We start from the raw sequence: 19,705 nt of genomic DNA, 5'->3' as shown, positions 1-19,705 counted from the left end.
AGTCTCCAAAGGAAGCTCTTTAAAACGGACAACTGACTCAAGAAACTTGAGGAGCTAAATACACATAAAATAAACCACAGTGGTGCTGATGAAGGGAAAACCATTAAGCCCTGTGAGGTTTGTTTGATGGTAATAAAATAACTGGGCCACAGATTCAGCAAAAGATTTATAGTAGGTCTGTTGGCAATTCTAATACAGGAATTTAACAAGCAGGCTGTCCTGATCTTTTTTCCCTTAAAAACCCATTTTTACTTAACAAGGGTTATATTATACAATAACATGATGCTATATATTAAAAGGTGATGCCCTTTCATATTTGATAAATTATGATCCTGTAATTAGAAGGATACAGGGAAACGGAGACATTACAAGTTACACACAGGAGTTAGTCATCAAGCAATGTAAAAAGGCTCTGTGACTATTGGATATTATCTTGAAAGCTCATTGTTTAAATACAAATCAACTTGACTAAATTTTTGGGTCAATCTTGGAACAGAATCAAAGGCCTTCACAACTTCTGTAATAATATTCAGCTGTCTGGTCCAAGGCTTAATAAACTTGTTATGACATCAGAACAATTAAATCAGTAATAACTTGAGGGTAAAGATAGCTGGGTATCTTTAGATATTTGAGGGCATGGATTATCTTGTATCTACAGAATCATTTACTTAATTTATTATTGCATATGTATGGAATGTAAGTTCTTCACCAACCACTTTTAAAATCATGCTTATATAATTCTGATTTTGATGTGATAAAACTTTGGGTTTCTCTAATATGTATCAATTATACATATTGTACAATGCATAATTTGTATTGCAGCATAACTTGCATTTACAATGTGGCTATGGAAAGTAGTTATTTTCCTACTCTCCCATAAGTAGAATTTTAAAAAATAATCAGTCTGACCAGATTTCACCTCATGTAATTCCAATCATATTCAAAGCCATAAGGATCAATAACAACCTCTCCTTAAAAATGAAAAAGGTGATTTTAAGGGAGCTGCATTCTCCACCTAAGCCATGTTGTACAGTTTGCTGCATTGCAATAGAATCAGCACCTGCACCACTGTAAGATACGAGTCTGATTATATTGGCTGATCTTCTTTTAAAATTTTTTGTAGTTGAAATGTCCCCAAACACAGTCAGTTTATTTAGTGTCCTTTATCCATAATTGTCACTGGTTCTCTTATACAATATATTTCAGATTTTTGAGATGTGAATTCCCTTCTCAATGTACTTTATATTTTGGTACTCACAATATAGGCTTCTACACACTCAGTCTCCTTTCAGAAAGATACAGACATGCTACCTGCCTGTATTTGATGCTATACATTGGAATCTGGGCCAAAAGAAAATGTTGCTGATGGCACAGCAAGAGACATTTTGGGATAGGCCAGGCCATTTTTACATCTAGGTGTTACTTCTGCAGGAGAAATTAGTATATCTCTAGTTAGTCTCTTGGCTGAGTACATCTGTGTCATTTGGTGGGAATGGATTAATGCCTTGGTTTAAATAATAATGCTTATTTTCACAATCTTTAATCAGCTTTAATTATGGGATATTTATCATTTAGAGAAAAAGAATTAAAACTTGGTTAGTTTTGTTTTTTTCCTAAGCAGGTGAATTCCTGACCAGTCTATGCTGTTGGTATCAAATGATTAGAGACATTGTAATTAGCATCTTTATCTTAAGTTTTCCTTTATTCGGATGGGGGAAGTGACAGAAAGACATTCCACATGTAGATTAATTGTCTGAAATGTAGTTTAGGATATCTCATACACAGATGCACATGTGCCTTCTAATTAATTTCAGTACACTTTTGAACCTTAGTTGTATCTGAAATCTATCATTGGTAGTCCATTAGTGATTGTATTTCATGATTTGTATACATTAACATTGCTAGGCAAGGCAGTTATTAAGTGAGTTTTGCCTCATTTTATAGCACTTTTGCCACAATTAAGTGACTCGCCACAGTTGTTAAGTGAATGATGTGGTTGTTAAGCAAATCTGGCTTCCCCCCATTGTCTTTGCTTGTCAGAAGGTCGCAAAAGGTGATCATATGACCCCTGTAATACTGTAACCATCATAAATATGAACCAGATGTCAAGCATCCAAATTTTGATCACGTGGCCATGGGTATGCTGCAACAATCATAAGTGTGAAAAACACTCTTGAGTTATTTTTCTCAGTTCCATTGTAACTTCAAACAGCCACTAAACAATGGTTATAAGTTATATCTGTACAGTATACAATTTACTTTGAAGTCATAACTACTCAGTTGACTGCATACTGAACCAGCTGAAGTCTGGTTGATCTTCTAGGGCAGCCCATCAAATTGCAGCAATCGGGGCAAAAAGTGACAAGGTCACATATGGTTATGTGCAACACCACCTGCTCCAGAAATAGCTCCAGTGGGCACATAAGATGTAGTGCAAAGGCCCTTTTGGTCTTGGACTTAAGTATCTGAAAGTTCAGAAGAACCTCAAGTTGCTAACAGCTCAGTACAGAGAATACAACCAGTTTGGTGAGCGTGGACTTTGCATGGAGCGTTCAAAAACTACCCATTTTAACCTTCAAACTTACCTTCTATGTCAGCGCTGGTAAATAAAACAGCTGAGGGACAGCAATCCGCTGTGCCACGTGAATCAGCTGAGCTAAAAAAACAGGGAAATATAGGACAGGAAGGGGCGGGGGGTGCTCACCGGAACTACCGGTTCATTAGAACTGGTGTGAACCGGTAGCAGCCCACCACTGACCCCTGTTCAGAGCTAAAGGCAGAATATACCTGGATTTCAGCCATTCCATCTTCCTAAGGATTCATTTGAATCTTTATTTTCTTGCCCAGACCCTAATAGTCCTCATTTGCTAGGAAAAGACCTAGATGTGCCTATCCCTGCTGCTTTTGAATGAATCCCTGGCTATTTCTAGAAAGCATGAAATGGAAGAAAGAATGGCATTCATTCACAGCCAGCCAGCTGAGATACCAAGTAAGCGCAAACCCAGAATTCACATCTTCCCAAGGGAGAGATCCTCTCTGCCATGTACACAGAGTAGCTATCCAGCTCCTCTGTTTGGTAGATGGAAAAGTTTGGATATACTTCACAAGACTGAGGTTGAGAAAAGAGGGGATTAACATTGTTGCTCCAAAATTAAGTTTGGAATTTTCAGGAAACAAGAGAAGTTCAGGAAAGGAACTTTTGGAGGAACACACACTGTAGCTACTAGTTGTGAAGGAAGAAGTCTAAGAAATAATCTGTATTAGAACATCAATATTTATTTCCCTGTGCTACACTAGTTCACTTTCTTTTATTTCTCTGTATTAGTTCAGCATTTTGTGTACTTCAGCCTTTTGTGAATATCTCAGATTGGGCATGAGGAAATAATTCCCCTTTTGAAATTTTGTGATTTGGAACAATGATTTGAAATTCCACTCCAATTTCTTTATAATGTGTTCTTTTTTATTTATATTTTTATTTATAGTGGATCATGTTTTTGGTCTGTCGTAAACATTGGGGATGTTTTTATTTTTTGTAATTTCCTTTTAAAACTATTTTCTCATGAAAGCTATTGTTTTCTCATAATGTGAATAGTCTTCTGTTTTCTTCCTTTAACAGAAAAATTTGACTTTTAAATACTTAAATTAAAAAGTTATTACAGGTTATATTGGTTTCCAGTGAAGTTGCTCTGCACTGCCAGGAATGGCTGAAGCCTCTAACCACATGCTGTACAGCCAAGAGGCAGTGGTACAGGAATTACGGTTTTGGTTTTGTTTTGTTTTGTTTTTAATTTTAATCACCAGAAGCTAACACAGAGGGTAGGAACCATTTCTTTCAGACGCTTCAAGGCTAAGTGCTAAACATTAGGTAAGGTATCATCAAATGATATACCAAAGCAGAGTGTCGAACTTCAAAGCCATTTTGCTGTTGCCATTATTATTACATCTCAGCTTGCCAACGAACTATGGGGGGAGATAGAACATGGCCCAGACATCAAGATGTCTGCATGAGAACCAAAGACACTTCAGCAGATGTTTACAAAAGCCAGAAAGACTTTCCCACAACAATATCCGGAGAACGTATTGGACAATGTGACTTGAGCTAATGGGGGTGGTGGTGGAGGAGGAATGTGATCTTTAACTATGGGCCTTAGCGCGGGAAAATCTAGATCTGGTTTTGCCTTCAACCATGCAGAAGTGATGTAGTAAATGAAGTTTTGTATAAAGAGATTGGATCATCTCTATTGTACTTGCTTTGGTTGGATTCGTCACTTGGAATCTTGACCCAGAGGTTGCCAGTGAGTGAAGAATTCAAAAGACCCAAGACAGCTGAAGACCTCTAGTCTTCCACCTTGCATGCTTCGCCATGTTTCCTACAGCCACTTTGCCTTGGACTTCAATCTTACACAAATCTAATCCTGGGAAGTACCAAATCAAACCAATGTATAGAAGTCTCTTCTAAGAAAAGATGCCCAGAGTATAATTGCAGTGGGGTTCTCAAATCTTGGTAATACAGCCAATGCCATTTCTTTTTTGTTGTTGTTGGTTTGCATATTTATGTGATTATAATGTTTACAGTATTAAATGGGAATATTTGCATGGTGTTGCTGACCCAATTAGCCATAGCATACAGATAAAAAAAAACATAGGAAGCAGCCTATTTGGCAACCTCCCAGCCTATTATTTTTTTTCCTTGCAGAATTAAACAAAAAATGGATATCTACAGTGGTGCATTTGGGGTTGGTGCCATTGTGGGAGGGTGGGATGGCATCTTTCCTCAACCACACATTCTCTGGATTATGGGAAAGGGAGCAGAAAGTAAAACAGGAGAAAAGAGTTGAGTCCTTGTTTGAATACCGCATGTGATTAGTTGGCTCAGGTGACATTTTATTCCTTGATAGAGCCCCCCCCCCCCCCCTGTCTTAACTATTTATGATATGCAACCTCCACCCCAATGCAGTTCAGGGTGTCATGCAAACAAGGCAGGTTTTTGCTGCTTCAGAGGGTCTTTCAGGAGCAAAGGTGAAGAGCAGTGATGGTAACCTTTAGCTGCTGAGGCAGCACTTGCTTTTATTCATATATTTATTGGCCTCTGAAGGCTGCAGGGGATGTAGTGTTTATAAAAAAGTTTATACAAAATAGGAGAAAGAGAAAGAAAAATCACAAGTTTATCGCCACATTTGAGCCATACGGAGGCCATTACTATAGGATTAGGGGGATGTTTGCTGATAAAATTGACAAATAAATAAGCAGAGCCACATCAGAAAAAACTATTCATTTTATATGTCTGTTTGAACAAACTTATAGAAATCATGGGAGAAATTCAAATTGTTTAGATAAGGGTCAGTGTTAGAGGAGGCCTGGCTGCAAAGGATGTGGGGGGTTTGTTACAGATGGCAAACTACAAGTTGCCCTAGATTTGAGAATCATCTCAAACAATAACAAAAGAGGACCTTTTTAAGTGGCCCGATTGCCTTCTGCATAGCCGAAGCAAGTAAGCCATCACTTTAATGTTTTCCCAATACCGAAGACGTAGAAGAGAAGGCACTACCTTGAGAAGTTATGGGAAAATTAAACAGATGGTTCCGTCCCTCACTTGCATGGGTTTGGAGCTCCTTACTAGAGGAAACAGAAACAAGAAATGTTGCAGACGGCCTCTTCGGACCAATGCAGCTAGCTGATTGGAGATCCAGAGGGAGCATTTTGTTGTTTCATCTCTTTTCATAGATGCTACTAAGCCAGCAATTTTTAAATCATGATTTGTAGAATATTTTTCCTTCAGAAGGGCCATGTCTTTGCATTGAATTGTTTATGTTTTTTTAATCTTTGTAAGTCTCCCAGGTTTGTGCATGATTGAGCACCAGATAACATAAATAAATAAGTAAACAGGCTGTAGTGGCCTTTCATACTCCATGTGGATTCACAACAGACTATAAAGAAAAACTTAACCATAATGCAATTTAGTGTGACAGCTAATGTATAAGAGTCCAAATAATGGAGAGTAAATAATTGATTAAAATGGACTTTTCCGGCTGTAAAAGTGCTAGTTTTGACATGGCATCCCATTGCTGTTGCCACCACTCCTTCACATTATTTGTCTCCCCTCTGTCCTGGAAAGATAGTATGGGGAGCCCCAAGGATACTTTGCTGGTGTCCCAAAATCAAACCTGAGTTTACTACTTTGAAGATTCCCAATGATACCTACAGCAATTATTTGGGAAAGTGAAGCATAAAGTATTATTGCAAAGGGAAAAAAAATATTATAAAGTGGCTTCTGAAAATGTGCCATTATCTTAAATTTAAGAAATAGCTGATGTCGGTGGGTGACATAAAGGGTGATAATTGGTTCTTAAGTGCATTAGTAAGATAGGTTCATAATGAAATACCTGGGAGTTTCACAGCACATTTTTGGCTCATATGCTAGTTGTTTTGATTCATTTATGGAGATGGGATTCATTGCTATGAGCATCTGAGAACACCACTCTTTAGAAAAAAGAGAGAAAAAAGATGAAAGCACTGTTATTCCCCTTTCCCTTGACTTCTAAAAAGAGCAAAATTAATATGCATATGAAGATAAGGAAAACAATTAGAAGGCAGCCCTCGTTTTTAAAAAATAAGAGCCCTAGTTTTTAAAACAATAGTACTTATCCAGAATAAGCAATTAATAAAATGTATTTTTAACCTCTTAATTATGTTTGGAGGGAAATTTCACTGTTTTAAGAGGAAAATACTTTGACATCTAATATGAAGACCTCTGTATACTGTATGTACTTTCATCATTCACTTTAATGTAAAGAAAAACTGGGCAGGACATTAAGAGGGATTGTCAACTTACAACTGCTTTATGTCATTAATAGTGAACTTGATTACAGATCTGCCATTTTTAGATGATTTTATTATGTAGTCATCAACTTTTATGCCACTAGTTTTCCTATTCCCCAAATATGGGTGGGGCAAAGTCTGTTAGCCAAGAAAAGTCCAAAACTGTCAGTTTGGGTGCTTTCGTTTCATGGTAAGCCATAGATCAGGGGTCTCCAACCTTAGCAACTTTAAGACTTGTGGACTTCAACTCCCAGAATTCCTCAGCCAGCTTTGCTGGAGGAATTCTGAGAGTTGAAGTCCACAAGTCTTAAAGTTGCCAAGGTTAGAAACCCCTGCCATAGATGATGTTGGAGAAACTATGTGGTGAGAATTACAGAAGAGTGTTCTAAGCCTAGGGAATAATAATAATTTAAAAAAAACTGTAGAAAGAAACTCAGACTGGTTGTGCCATGACTCCCTGGAGGGAAGAGAAAAGTTCAAATTTTGTAATTCTTGCCCATATCAGTAGAGTTGCAGTATTCTTAGGGACTTTGTTTCCTAACTTGCTTTATCTCAAAGGGGCTGACATCTGAAAGCCTGGTTGTGTTTTCCCTTCCTTCTCTTAAATTCCGGGGTGTTAAGTTTGACAGGGAGTTTTCCCCATATTTTTATAACTTTTGTCACACCATTTCTTCAAAGTCACATCTGTATCTATTCCCACGTTTAGAAGAAATTGAATCTTCTAACCAGCAATGTATTATGGTGAGAAAACTGTGTGGATTTACTGAAAATTGGCCTCAATGTTTGTCACTCGGGATTCGTGATTTGTGATTTTTAGGAGGCACTTCAGAAATGTTCAATGAGCAGTCTTGTAAGCTTGTACAAAAGTTCATAATGTCATAATCATATATCAGAGAAGCTTGCTTTTCTTTAGCAGAACTATGTCTCTATTCTCTGTGGAAACATTTGTGTTATAATCAATCAACATACTTAATAGCAAAAATACATCTGCCCAAAATTCAGAGAAAACCATCTTGTTTTGTTTTGGAAAGATAAAAGTGGAGGTTAAGTCTTACAGTATTTAAACTTTAAAAACACAATGTAAATGTTGATAGATTCTCACATTGCTTTATTATGAGGGGGGTGTTCAAAAGGAATCACTATGTTAATATATCTCCATGCCTTACTAAGTGGATCATTATCAGGACACTTAGACAGTTAGAAGGCTTTTAAATATATGTAAGCAATGATTATTGTATTACAAGTAGAACATTCATGCACACCTACACACATACAGGTCTATGTGTGGTCTATTATTTCACTTTTTTTTCCTTCCAAAAATGTTTGTATCTTACACTTTGTGATTTGTACAAACAAAATAAAATAAATTTATTTTGTGCAGGGGTGGGATTCTGCCGGTTTGGACCGGTTTGGGCGAACACCTAGCTCCGAAGATCTGCTGGGAGCGAACTGGTTCGCTCTGACAATCATGTGGGCCCGCCCACTCCTGCGCTCTATTGACCTTTATCGTCCCAGCTGATCAGCGCAGAAAAGCAGATTGCCACTCTTCAGCCGTGTTACTCCCCCGAAGTAACATAGCAAGTAAGGATTTTTGTATTGCTGTTCACCAGTGCGCAGTGCACGCGTGCGTGCACAAAACATGCGATCACCGAACCATTTGTTATACCGGCAGCATCCCACCCCTGCTTTTATATACATATACATACAGTACATATATACATGCATACATTTCTGAACCATTCTCAAATAATCAAATAATTTTTAGACACATACAAGCATACACTAGAAGAAAGGATAAGGTTTGTACATTGTGTCTCAATTTATGAGATGGCCAATGAGCTTAAAATTACTGCTTAAGAATTATTTTATTTTCCTTGATATACTCCACAGAGTGAAAAAGGTCCAAGTGTCAGTAAATCACGGGTGTCAAACTTGCAGCGTAACGTCACATATCACAACTTTTTTCCTCTTTGCTAAACCGGGCGTTGTGGTCAGCACATGATGCATACGGTCCATGGACCACGAGTTTGACAGCCCTGCAGAAAATGGATTTCAGCTGAAGTGCAATTCAACTGAAAATAAGTCTCAGTGATTGTTCAACATGGCTGATGTTAATATTTCTCCCTGTCTTACCAAGTGGATCATTATCAGGACACTTAGAAAGTAAGAAATGTATGTTTAAAATGAAAGTGTTATTTTTTTTAATTAGGGGAGCCAGACAGATTCTATACCTCATTTCTCTAGGTGGTACTGTAGATCCAAAAAAATGATAAATGTACACCTAGAAATTTTTTTAACATGATGAATGGAAATTTTTCAATTTCAGTGAAAACCCTATTTTTTAACTCAATGACATGCAATTTGATGGGAGTCAAAATCTATATAGGATGGCTGGTGTGGCATCACAGTTTTGACTCCACCTTTTTTGTACATGCATTGAAATTGCATGCATGTATAAAAAGAATAGGGCATGGGTTCTACCTCTTCGCAGATTTTGATGCACACATGAACATGCACACACTTGCTTGATGCTAGGCTGAAGTCATGAGCAGTGAATAAGTTTTTATGATGATTATTTTTTTAATAGAGGGAATTACTTTTTGGCCTTGGAAACACTAAGTTTGTAAAGCAAATTGCAAGCCTTGAATTCATATCTGTTGTGCTTACATCCCTTGAATGCTTTGCTATGTTTCCTCAGCCTGTTATTTTTTATTTTTTTATTTTATTTTTATTTGTCAATTGCTTACAAGATAATAGGTATAGGTAAAAACATAGTTATGAATACATGGATACAAATAAGAAAAAATAAAAATATATAAAAGAAACAATAGGACAGGGACGGTAGGCACGTTGGTGCACTTATGCATGCCCCCTACAGACCTCTTAGGAAAGGGGTGAGGTCAATAGTAGACAGTCTAAGGTTAAGGTTTTTGGGGTTTGGGGAGAAAACCACAGAGTCAGGTAGAGTATTCCAGACATTGACCACTCTGTTGCTGAAGTCGTATTTCCTGCAATCAAGTTTGGTGCGATTAACCTTGAGTTTGTATCTATTGTTTGCTCTTGTGTTGTTATGGTTGAAGCTGAAGTATTCATTGACTGGTAGGACATTGCAATGTATGATTTTATATACTATACTTAGATCGGACCGAAGGCGGCGTAGTTCTAGGTTTTCTAGGTCTAGAATTTCGAGTCTGGTGTCATAAGGTATTCTGCAACGAGTAGAGGAGTGGAGAACTCTTCTTGTGAAATATTTCTGGACTTTCTCAACCATTTTAATATCAGATAGGTAATGTGGGTTCCAGACTGATGAGCTGTATTTGAGTATTGGTCTAGCAAATGTTTTGTATGCTCTAGTTAGTAGTGTAATATTACCAGAGAAAAAGCTACATAAGATTAGGTTAACTCTTAACACCTTTTTGGCTGTGTAGTTACAGTGGGCTCTAGCACTTAGGCCATTTGAGATGAGTACTCCAAGATCCTTGACAGAATTTGGATCATCAACAAGATCTTGACTATTCAGCCTGTATTTTATTTTCTGATATATATTTTTTGCCAATATGTAGGACAGAGCATTTATTTGTTGAGATTTGAAGTTGTCATTTGTTTGACCATTCTGATACATAGTCAGGTCTTTTTGAAGGGTAGCAGTATTGTCTGTGGTGTTGAATAGCTTTACGTCATCAGCGAAGAGAACACAGTTGCTCTTGATATGATCACAGAGGTCATTTATGTAGAGTATGAAAAGAGTTGGTCCTAGAACACTGCCTTGGGGGACACCACTGTTGACAGGTACAGAATTTGATAGGACACTCCCAATTTTGACCATTTGTTGTCTGTTTGACAGGAATGCTTCTATCCAGTTATGCAGGTGTCCAGAGATACCGTAAGATTTTAGTTTTAGGAGTAGTTTGTCATGTACCACTGAATCAAAGGCTTTACAGAAATGTATGCAATCTATGTAGATTGCATCTATTGCTTTGTCCTGATCGAGTTGTGTAGTCCATATGTTTTTGCAGTGTAAGAGTTGCAGATTACATGATAGTTTTTTCCTAAAACCAAACTGTTTATTATAGAGTAGGTTGTTTGTTTCTAAGTGGAGGATAATGGATTGGTTAATAATTCATTCCATGACTTTACAGGTGACGCAGCATAAAGAGATTGGTCTGTAATTTTCAACTAGGCTGGGGTCTCCCTTTTTGAAAATGGGGATGACCGTGGCTTGTGACCATAGTTTTGGCAAGGAGCTGGTCCTGAAAGATTTTTCAAAGATTATGCTTAGAGGTTTGGCTATGGCAGTGGGTAGCTTTTTTAAGAAGTAGGCACACATTCTGTCCGGTCCAATAGATAGAGATGGTTTTAGATTGTGTAGTGCTTTCTCAACATTGTCTTCTGTAAAATCAATATGTATTAGATCATTGTAGTTGTCTATGGTTCAACTAGGAAATACTGGGCTGTTTACAAATACTGAGCCAAAGAATGTGTTAAAGAGGTTGGCTTTAATAGTGTCGTCGTTGCAGTCTTTACCATTAGGTCCTTTCAGGGGTGGGATGGACCTTGAGTCTTTTAGTTTGTTGTTTACAAAATTGTAGAAAGCGCGGGTGGAATTGGTAAGTAGAAGGTTTTCTTCTTGTTTAATGTGATAATTGGTGCATTCAGTTTTTATCTGGTGGCATAAATTTTGGTATCGGCTTTTGAAGTTGGCAACGTGACCAGATTTGTTTTTCTGCCAAAGTGATTTCTTTTTGGATTGAAGCTTTCTTATTGTTATGGGTAATTTGTTTTTTCTGGTTTTGGGAGTTGTTGTTGGAACATATAGTTTGATGACTCTTTTGACTTCAAGTAAAAATATGTTGTAATGGTCTTCTACAGTATTGCGTCCAGAGAATAGAAATTGCCAATCAAGGGATGAGAGATCGTTGTTTATAAGATCATAGTTGCCTTTTTTGAAGTTATAATTGGAGATTCCGTCATTGTGATGATTTTTCTGTGGACGTATGTATTACTTTTTTCAGGACATATTATTCTTTTTCATATAGCCAGAAATAGTATTACAAAGTTCTTTAGTGTTTCTCAGAAACAATCGTGACAAGTGGAAATACTGGGAAAAAGCTCCACTTGAAATTTAACAGAGATAAATGCAAAGTTCTATGTTTGGGTTGGAAAACAAATCAAAGGTAAGTTTCAGATGGAGGGAGAGCTCTTAGATAGTAATACATGCAATGGGGGGAGGGGGAGAGGTATCTTGGGTGTCTTGGTGTGTATTCACAAGCTGAATATGAGTCGCAATGTGATGCAGTTGCAAAAAAAAAAAAAGTAAGTGCAAACCTAGATTATATTGCTAGTACTATCAAAATAAATAAAAAAATGCCATTCCTCTCTATTCTACAATGGCCGGAGTGTACCTAGCATGTCAGATTCCATTTGGAGCACTGCATTTTAGGAAGAACTCTGACAAATTGGAGCATGTCTAAATTGAGACTAAGATGATAAAGGGCCTAAAAGGAAAGTTTTAGAACGAGCAGTTAGATCCTTTGGCTATGTCAGCTAGAAAAAGAGAAGGCCCCAGGGAAATGGGATAGCTGTCTTTTAATAGTCTTTCATCTGCAGGACTCTTATGAAGAAGTCAAGGTAACATTGATGCAGAAGACATATCAAGAAGAATTATAAGGAAATTGATGTTGGTTAATTATCAGGGAGGAAAACTTCTAACAGTAACATTTGTTCAGGACGGACTTCCCTGGGAGCTAGTGAAATGGACATGTTTAAGAAGAAGCTGACTATTGATAGATTCATGTTTTAGATGGTGGGTTGGATTAGACGATCTCTGAGATCCGTTGCATTCTCTGTTTCTGTGAAAATGGCTGGCACATTTTCTGGGGATTCTAATACTAGCCAGTGGTAAAGAATGGTTATTACAATTCACTACAGTTTATATGCCACTCTAATCCCAACAAGTCTCTGTGCATCTTACAAAATAATGTTAGTGGGAAAGAATGGTAAAGCCAATAGCAGCAGCATCCAGGTCCATAGAAGAAAGGTCCCCCTCATCACAAATGTATTCCCAAGGCTAGCCAGCTTTACTGGCTTTTCAAGAAACCAGTGGGCTGGGAGACAGTCTGATCTTTTGAGAGATGCCCAGCCATCAAGTGAGAAATTAGTGGTTTTGTAACATCTACTGATTAATACTTTCCTCATACCTATGATTAGAAGACAGGAAAAATAGTAACTATTTACCATTATGTCTCATTTTTCAGAAGAAGAGGTATAAATGACTGACTAGTGGTCGATAGCAGGCAGCAGGTTTTCCTAGGGAATGTCATGACTATTGTTTCTGTGGTAATGCCTTTTCTTGGTATTAATCTAATTATACATTCCTTTGTCACTGTGTCCCAGATTATGATCTCACTTCTACAGAAATGAGTCCAGATCTGTTTCAGGAGACTTGCTGAGGGCCACTTACATTTACATATTGCTTTTTCTCTACTGTTCAAAATTAAAAGCTGCTGAGCATTAACAATTTTACAAATGGTTCTTGCTTTCTATTTAAAGACATTCCCGTACATAAAAATGAAGGTTAAACCACTTGACGGCCAGAGAAAGCTCCCCTGCTCAATGTTATCAAAAGGCAGCAATTCTGTTCATGTTGTTTTTTTTTAATCTACCTTTATGAATAGTAATAACTTTATATGATACTGAGGAAAATAAATAGAATATAAATAGAAATAGTATTTTACCCTTGGGTCTTGTGGTTGAGTGATCCATAAGCCATTAATTGTTTTATTCCTATCCAAGGTATTTGTCACTACAAACACTCTGGGGTACTTCTGAGTTGAACCTGGTACCTCATTACAGTAGTAGTATAATTACACCCAAATGGAAGGTGAGTGTACATGTAAAAGGGAGGAAAAAATAGCCATTTAACCCACAAGCCTAAATTGCTGAGGATAACACCATCCATAAGTCATCTTGCATAATTTTTGCTTAGTGCTTAAAAACTTAATGAGACTCAGGCCTTCTGCTGAATAATAACACCTTCAGAATGAAGGGAAATTAGAAGATGGAAATTTTTCATCTATCCCTTTTGTATGTAGATTCACTTGAGCAGGATGTCTAACAATGAAAAATTTATGAGCTTCTTAAATTATGGGGAATAAGTGTAACTGAAGGTGTATGGTAGGATAGAATTGCAGGTATGAGAAGTTTAATTCCTCTTAGGATGAAATACCAATTCTTCTGGGTCTTTTGTGATCTCTGCAGGAAATAGACGTGAGTTTTTTTTTCTTTCTCTGATAATCTTTTCTATACCTTTCTAATTTTTTCACATTGACCCTGCAACACAAGTAGAAAAATTAATATTATTAAATTCAGCTGTAAATTGCACTTAAGTTTATTTTAGTCATTTGCTTTGATTGCTTTGTTTCTACATGCCCTAGTTCAAATCCTTCACAAACGCTTCCTGCCATTATTTCTTCAGAGAATCATAACAGCCATTTGGACCATCAAGTTCAATGCCTTGTTCAAAGTACAAATCCAAGTTAAAGTTTCCCAGACAGACAGTTGTGCAGTATAGCCTCTCGATCTGCCTCCCAGAAGCTCCATTTCGGCCTGCAATGGGCCGGGGGAAGTCCAAACGGAGTATCTAAGGGCGGGATCCGCCCTTCAGAAGCTCCATTTCAGCCGGCAACGTGCCAGGCAAGCCTCTGGACACCTGAACGGGACTTTTGGGGGGTGTATCCGCCCCTCAGAAGCTCCATTTAGGCTGGCAACATGCAGGACGAATGTTGCAGAGCCTCTGCAGTAAGGGAGAACAACTGCCATTGTGCTACAAGATTCATAGTTCTGGGCCTTGTTCGCAAACGCTGGGCGGGGGGGACTTATTGCATAAGTTTGAAAGTTCGCTAAGGGAATGTACTCTTATGGAAAGAGGTTACCCATTAACAATCTGTCAGGTATGGAAGACGGTCATATTGAGACTTTCTCTGAGATACCAACTTATATGTACAGTCAGTGTACCACAGAAGACAGGGACTATGGGAAGTCTTTGGCTTGTAAATACAATACTTGTTAAGTGGTTTCGACTAATATCTAAAACAACGAGTACCAAATTTTTCCCATAAGGAATAATGTATTAGTCATGAGGCAACTGATACCGACAAGTTCTTGTCTGCTTGTCAAGTACTAAACAAATGATGAGTACTGGGACAAAATTTTCAGGTCAAAGTGCGTCCAGTATCAAATTCAGTGAGTTTTAAAGCAGTCAAGTACCAAGGTATAATTGTATAGTCCAGTCTTCCAGTCCTTGCCATCCAGCTAAAGAATTTCAGGGAATATCTCTTCCTCATAAACACACCAGTACTGCTCTCTCACTAGGAAGCAATCATTTCAAGGTGTTGGTAGCACCTTCAAGTTATACTTTCTCGAGTATAACTTCTCTCTCCCTTTTGCCTAAGGTGAATAGCTAGGCTGAAACAAATATTACAAGGATATAGGGTAAAAAATAAAGAGAAAATTTCCCTGTCAATTTGTGTCCGACTGTAGGATGCGGTGCTGATCTCCATTTCTTGGCTGAGGGAGCCAGCATTATCTGAAGACATTTTCCATGGTCATGTGGCCATCATGGCTATACGCCAAAGGTGCATGGAATTCAGTTACCTTCCCACCGAAGTAGTACCTATTAATCTACTTGCATTTGCATGCTGTGGAACTGCTAGGTGGGCAGGGGCAAGGAATGGGAGCTTACCCCATCGTGTGGCGCTCAGGTCTTGTCAGTTTGCCATCTGACAAGCTCAGCCTCTTTAACCACTGAGCCATCACACCCCTAGGTTAGGGAAGTCTAAGATAATTCCACAGAATGATTCTTAGGAGATTGAACCAGCAATCACAGGACATATTTTGATGCTGCCTTCAGAATAACTTTGAAATTCTAGGCCAAATTAAAATGATACTTTAAGGGATTGTTTACAAAGATTATAAATTATACTTTTGTCTATGGCAGAAAGGACTTCTATGTACATCAGCATAAATAGCCAATGATTCTCATCTTTCTCCCTATTTGGAATGATGCTGGAACAATATGATATTTTCAGCCAGGAGGGGGTACCTGTTGAAGGACAAAGCATGTTGTACTGCTACATCCAGTATAGGCAAATAGTTGGGATCATATTAGTAAAACTCTTTTTGTCTGCGCTGTTCCAAAGATTCAATACCAAACTTGGTTTCCTAAAGGTTTGTCAGCAATAAAACAGGTGTAGTCAAACTTCTCTGCATGTTGTGGTCTAATCATTCTAGCCTTTTAAAGAATTCTGTTTTGAAATTGTGTTGCTAAATCTCAGACCAGTAGAGATAGGCAAGGTGCCATACCATCCCAGATCCTTGCCTAAACTTTTTTTTTAAAGAGCAAGTTTCATAAAGAAGTCGGTACCTTTGCCCAAGGTCCAGGTGAGTGGTTCTTCACCAAGCTAGGTGTTGAAATAAGAATAGGTCCTGATAGCTAGAGTTATCTTTTTCCAATGCAATTTTAACTCTCCGTTCCTCTTTGTTGTAAAAACTCACCCATTCCCAGAGTTATCTAAGCTCTTTCACAAGCTGTAAAATCAAATGGATTGCCTTTCATAAATTTATTTTCTTTCCAATTTCAAGTTTTTCACAAAGTTAATGTTCTTGGCAAGAAGCAGAGATAAAGACAGAAAAGAAAGGATGAATGGAAGAAAAGTACTAGAGACTATGGTCACGATTCTTATGGAATTGCGTGTGAGGTAGATAAGAATTATAGCTACAGAGCAAAAAGAGAATAGGCAGTTTGTGCTGCTACTTCCAGCCACCGCAGTCCCTATTTCACCTAGGAAAAATTAGCATGCTTCCTCCCTTTCAGTTGCTTGAACTTCTTTTAATTGTTTATTTATGCCATGTATCTATTACTTTTTAATAAAATATCAAACAGCTATAATGCAAGCTCAATTCTATCAAGTTAGCTAAATTACCATGTTTAAAAGCCTTTGTTTCTTTGTTTGTTTCCTAAATATTTGAATGAGCCATTAGCAATAAACCTTTGTTGCTTATGCAAATTTGTCTTTCAGAATGGATATGTAATGCTAAAAGATTGTCTTCCCTTTCATAGAACCGGTAATCCTCTTGGAAAGCCAGACTTTTTTAAATATAATTTTTATATTATACAATTCTATAATTAAATTATAAAATATAATTTTTACTGAACATTTTTTAATGAGAGAAATAAGGAAAATAATGAATAAAAAAGAAATAAAAAAGAAAATATTATAAAGAAGCAGTTTCATATCTTTTGATAGAAGTTGTAACTGCAATTATATTTGAGAGGATATATTTTACTCTCTCTAAGGTTACACCATAATTTTCTTCTTTCCATTACATACTTTTTCTTCTAATTGTTTTGTTTTTTCAGCAAAACGTCCATAAGGGTTTCAAGTCACTGATAAATGTAGTTATTGATCTTTCTCTAATCAAGTTAATTTAGCCACTGCTTCTAGTTCTGTCATCTTCACCACACATTCATTTGTTGGGGATATTTCAGAATCCAAAAGCCAGATTTTTGAGGGCCAAATAAAACCTTAGGTCCTTTCATGGAGTCTACTCAAGATTAATAACCAATTGGCTGAGTTGTATTATTTATTTATTACTTACCTACCTACTCGCTCATTCTCCAGGAGGATTTTTTTTAAGCATTCCTGGAGGCACAACATCCCTCCAGGAATTCTTGAAAGAGAATGTTTGAATTGGCAGTTTTGGCTCTCCCCTCATCAGAATCAGCGGAGGAAAATGCTCTGCCTCCTTTTGCTTATATTCAGCCTCTTCCACGAAATGCTTTATAATTATCTCCCCCAGGCAAAGATTGATTTCAGTATCTATATCTGGTAAGATTGTGTGAGATGTGTAAAGTCAGAGCAACTGAGAGTCCAAAACAGAAAGTGAATGGGTGCAGGGTGAGGTGAATTTTCCTCATAAGCTGCCTCTCCAATTTGTAGTTTGATGGACAGAGAGGAGGATCTCATCATAGGCAGGATGCTTTCTCAAGTGCTACAGATCCATAGAGGTTCCTGTTTCTTACACATAGGAGGAGGAGGAGGAGGCAATACGTTTGGGCAGCAAACTAGCAATGGGAGGATGAAGAAGCACTTATTAATCAATTCAGCACCATGTTCCTAGGGACAGTGTTAGGATCTTTAAAAAGTATCATGTAAAGTTAATATACACCTACACCAGATTGCTTTCTAAATACAAATTACAAATATTTGGAACATAAAGGAAGCAAAAGATTAGCAGATCTCCAGGATTCCAAATATAAAAGGCGTTCTCTAACAGGAAAAGGATTTTTGCTGTGGTTATACTGCTTCTAAAGAAATAATCCTTGTATTTTTAAATGCTTTGGATTGGCTGACTTTAAGCCACTAATTTTATCATGGATGTAATAGATAAGCCTCACTTTTCCTTTATACCACACACATAAAGTGTGAACTCTGAAGAAAATCACCTTTATGATCTTGCTCGTTATGAAGTGATATGCAACCCTCCAACTATGTTTGGTTTGTACTAAGTTCTATTTTGATTTAATTTTGGTCATTTCATTTTGGTTCCCTTTGCATATCCATCATTTGATTGATCCATTGAAATTTCAAGATGTTCTAAACAAGATACAGCGTATTACAAGGATAAAACTCTTCACAGTATATCCCTGGAGACCCTCTACTTGTGATGCGTGCGCTAGTACTAATTATAATAAAGCAGAGATATGCAAATTATTTCGGGCGGATGCAAATTACATCTGGCAAGATACCATATACTTTTTGAGAAAATAGTGTTTGAAAGGGCTTTCAGGTACTATTGCTATAATTCTGAAAGGCCAATAACAGAACACAGCATGAATAAGACTTTGTGCAACTTGTTGTTCCCTATAAAATAATATTCCCATCATAACTGCTAACAGTTCCTTTAATACAAACCATGCCCACATAAATAACTATTTAATAGTTATTTTACCTCAGGCTAGAAACTGGGAGACCATGAGACTAGTTCAGCCTTAGACACGAAACCAGCTGGGTGACTTTGGACCAGTCACTCTCTCTGAGTCTTAGGAAGGAGGCAAGGGCAAATCACTTCTGAAATCTTGCTAAGAAGACTGCAGGGATTAGACAAAAATTGACTCAAAGGCACAGAAAAAAAAGTTATTTTACTAGTAAAATTCTTTTCCTTTGCTATTTGCTATCTGTTCCCCTTTACTAGAATGCAGAATACTTAACAAAATATCTTTTAAACAAATCAGAACTATTATATACCGCATTGTGGATAGAACCAAAGTGGCAGTTATAAATCACTCCTATAAAGTTGGCAGATTTTATATAATACCAGTGATTCCTGCTATGAATTAGGCACTTCCACAATCAAATGGCTGGCTTTAGTTACTTAGAAGTCTGATTTAATAAGAATAAGCTACAAGATAAGACAGACAAAAAGTGACCAGTCTGGTGAAATTGAAGTTAACTTAGAAGAGAAGGTTTCTTTTAAGAACTTCTGGTACCCAATTTTAGTGGGGATCTTTTATTATGCTTAAATGTCAAACTGAACCATAGTTGTGAACCATATTTTGGAGAAGAAAAGCCATTGGCTGATTTTCACAATCTGTCTAGCCGTAAACCTTGATTTACAATACGCACCACAGCCACTGGGTTTATTTAACACCACTGTAGAAATTATATTTTGGCTCAATGGGCAGAATATGCTGCCACCATAGTTCTTACGAGACGAAGAAAACCTGAATAGAATGTTGCTGTTTTTTTACTTCTTTTTCCTATCCGTGCTTTATATTGGCTCAGCTACAGTGTTGAACCTATGAAGAATATGTGCTCCTCAGCTGTAG

The 19,705-nt window shown here is 37.4% G+C and overlaps 1 protein-coding gene across 2 annotated transcripts in view; it reads left to right on the top strand.

Annotated features, from left to right (window-relative positions):
- JADE2 (jade family PHD finger 2) overlaps positions 1-19,705 on the top strand; it is a 222,717-nt gene that overhangs the window by 151,256 nt on the left and 51,756 nt on the right. The window lies entirely within an intron of this gene.

The sequence above is a fragment of the Notechis scutatus genome, chromosome 2, assembly GCF_049901735.1.
Source record: "Notechis scutatus isolate UNSWTSFEM ecotype Mainland chromosome 2, rNotScu1.2, whole genome shotgun sequence".
NCBI lineage: Eukaryota > Metazoa > Chordata > Lepidosauria > Squamata > Elapidae > Notechis > Notechis scutatus.
The sequence above is the reverse complement of the archived record's forward strand: the minus strand, read 5'-3'. Positions and strand labels throughout refer to the sequence as shown.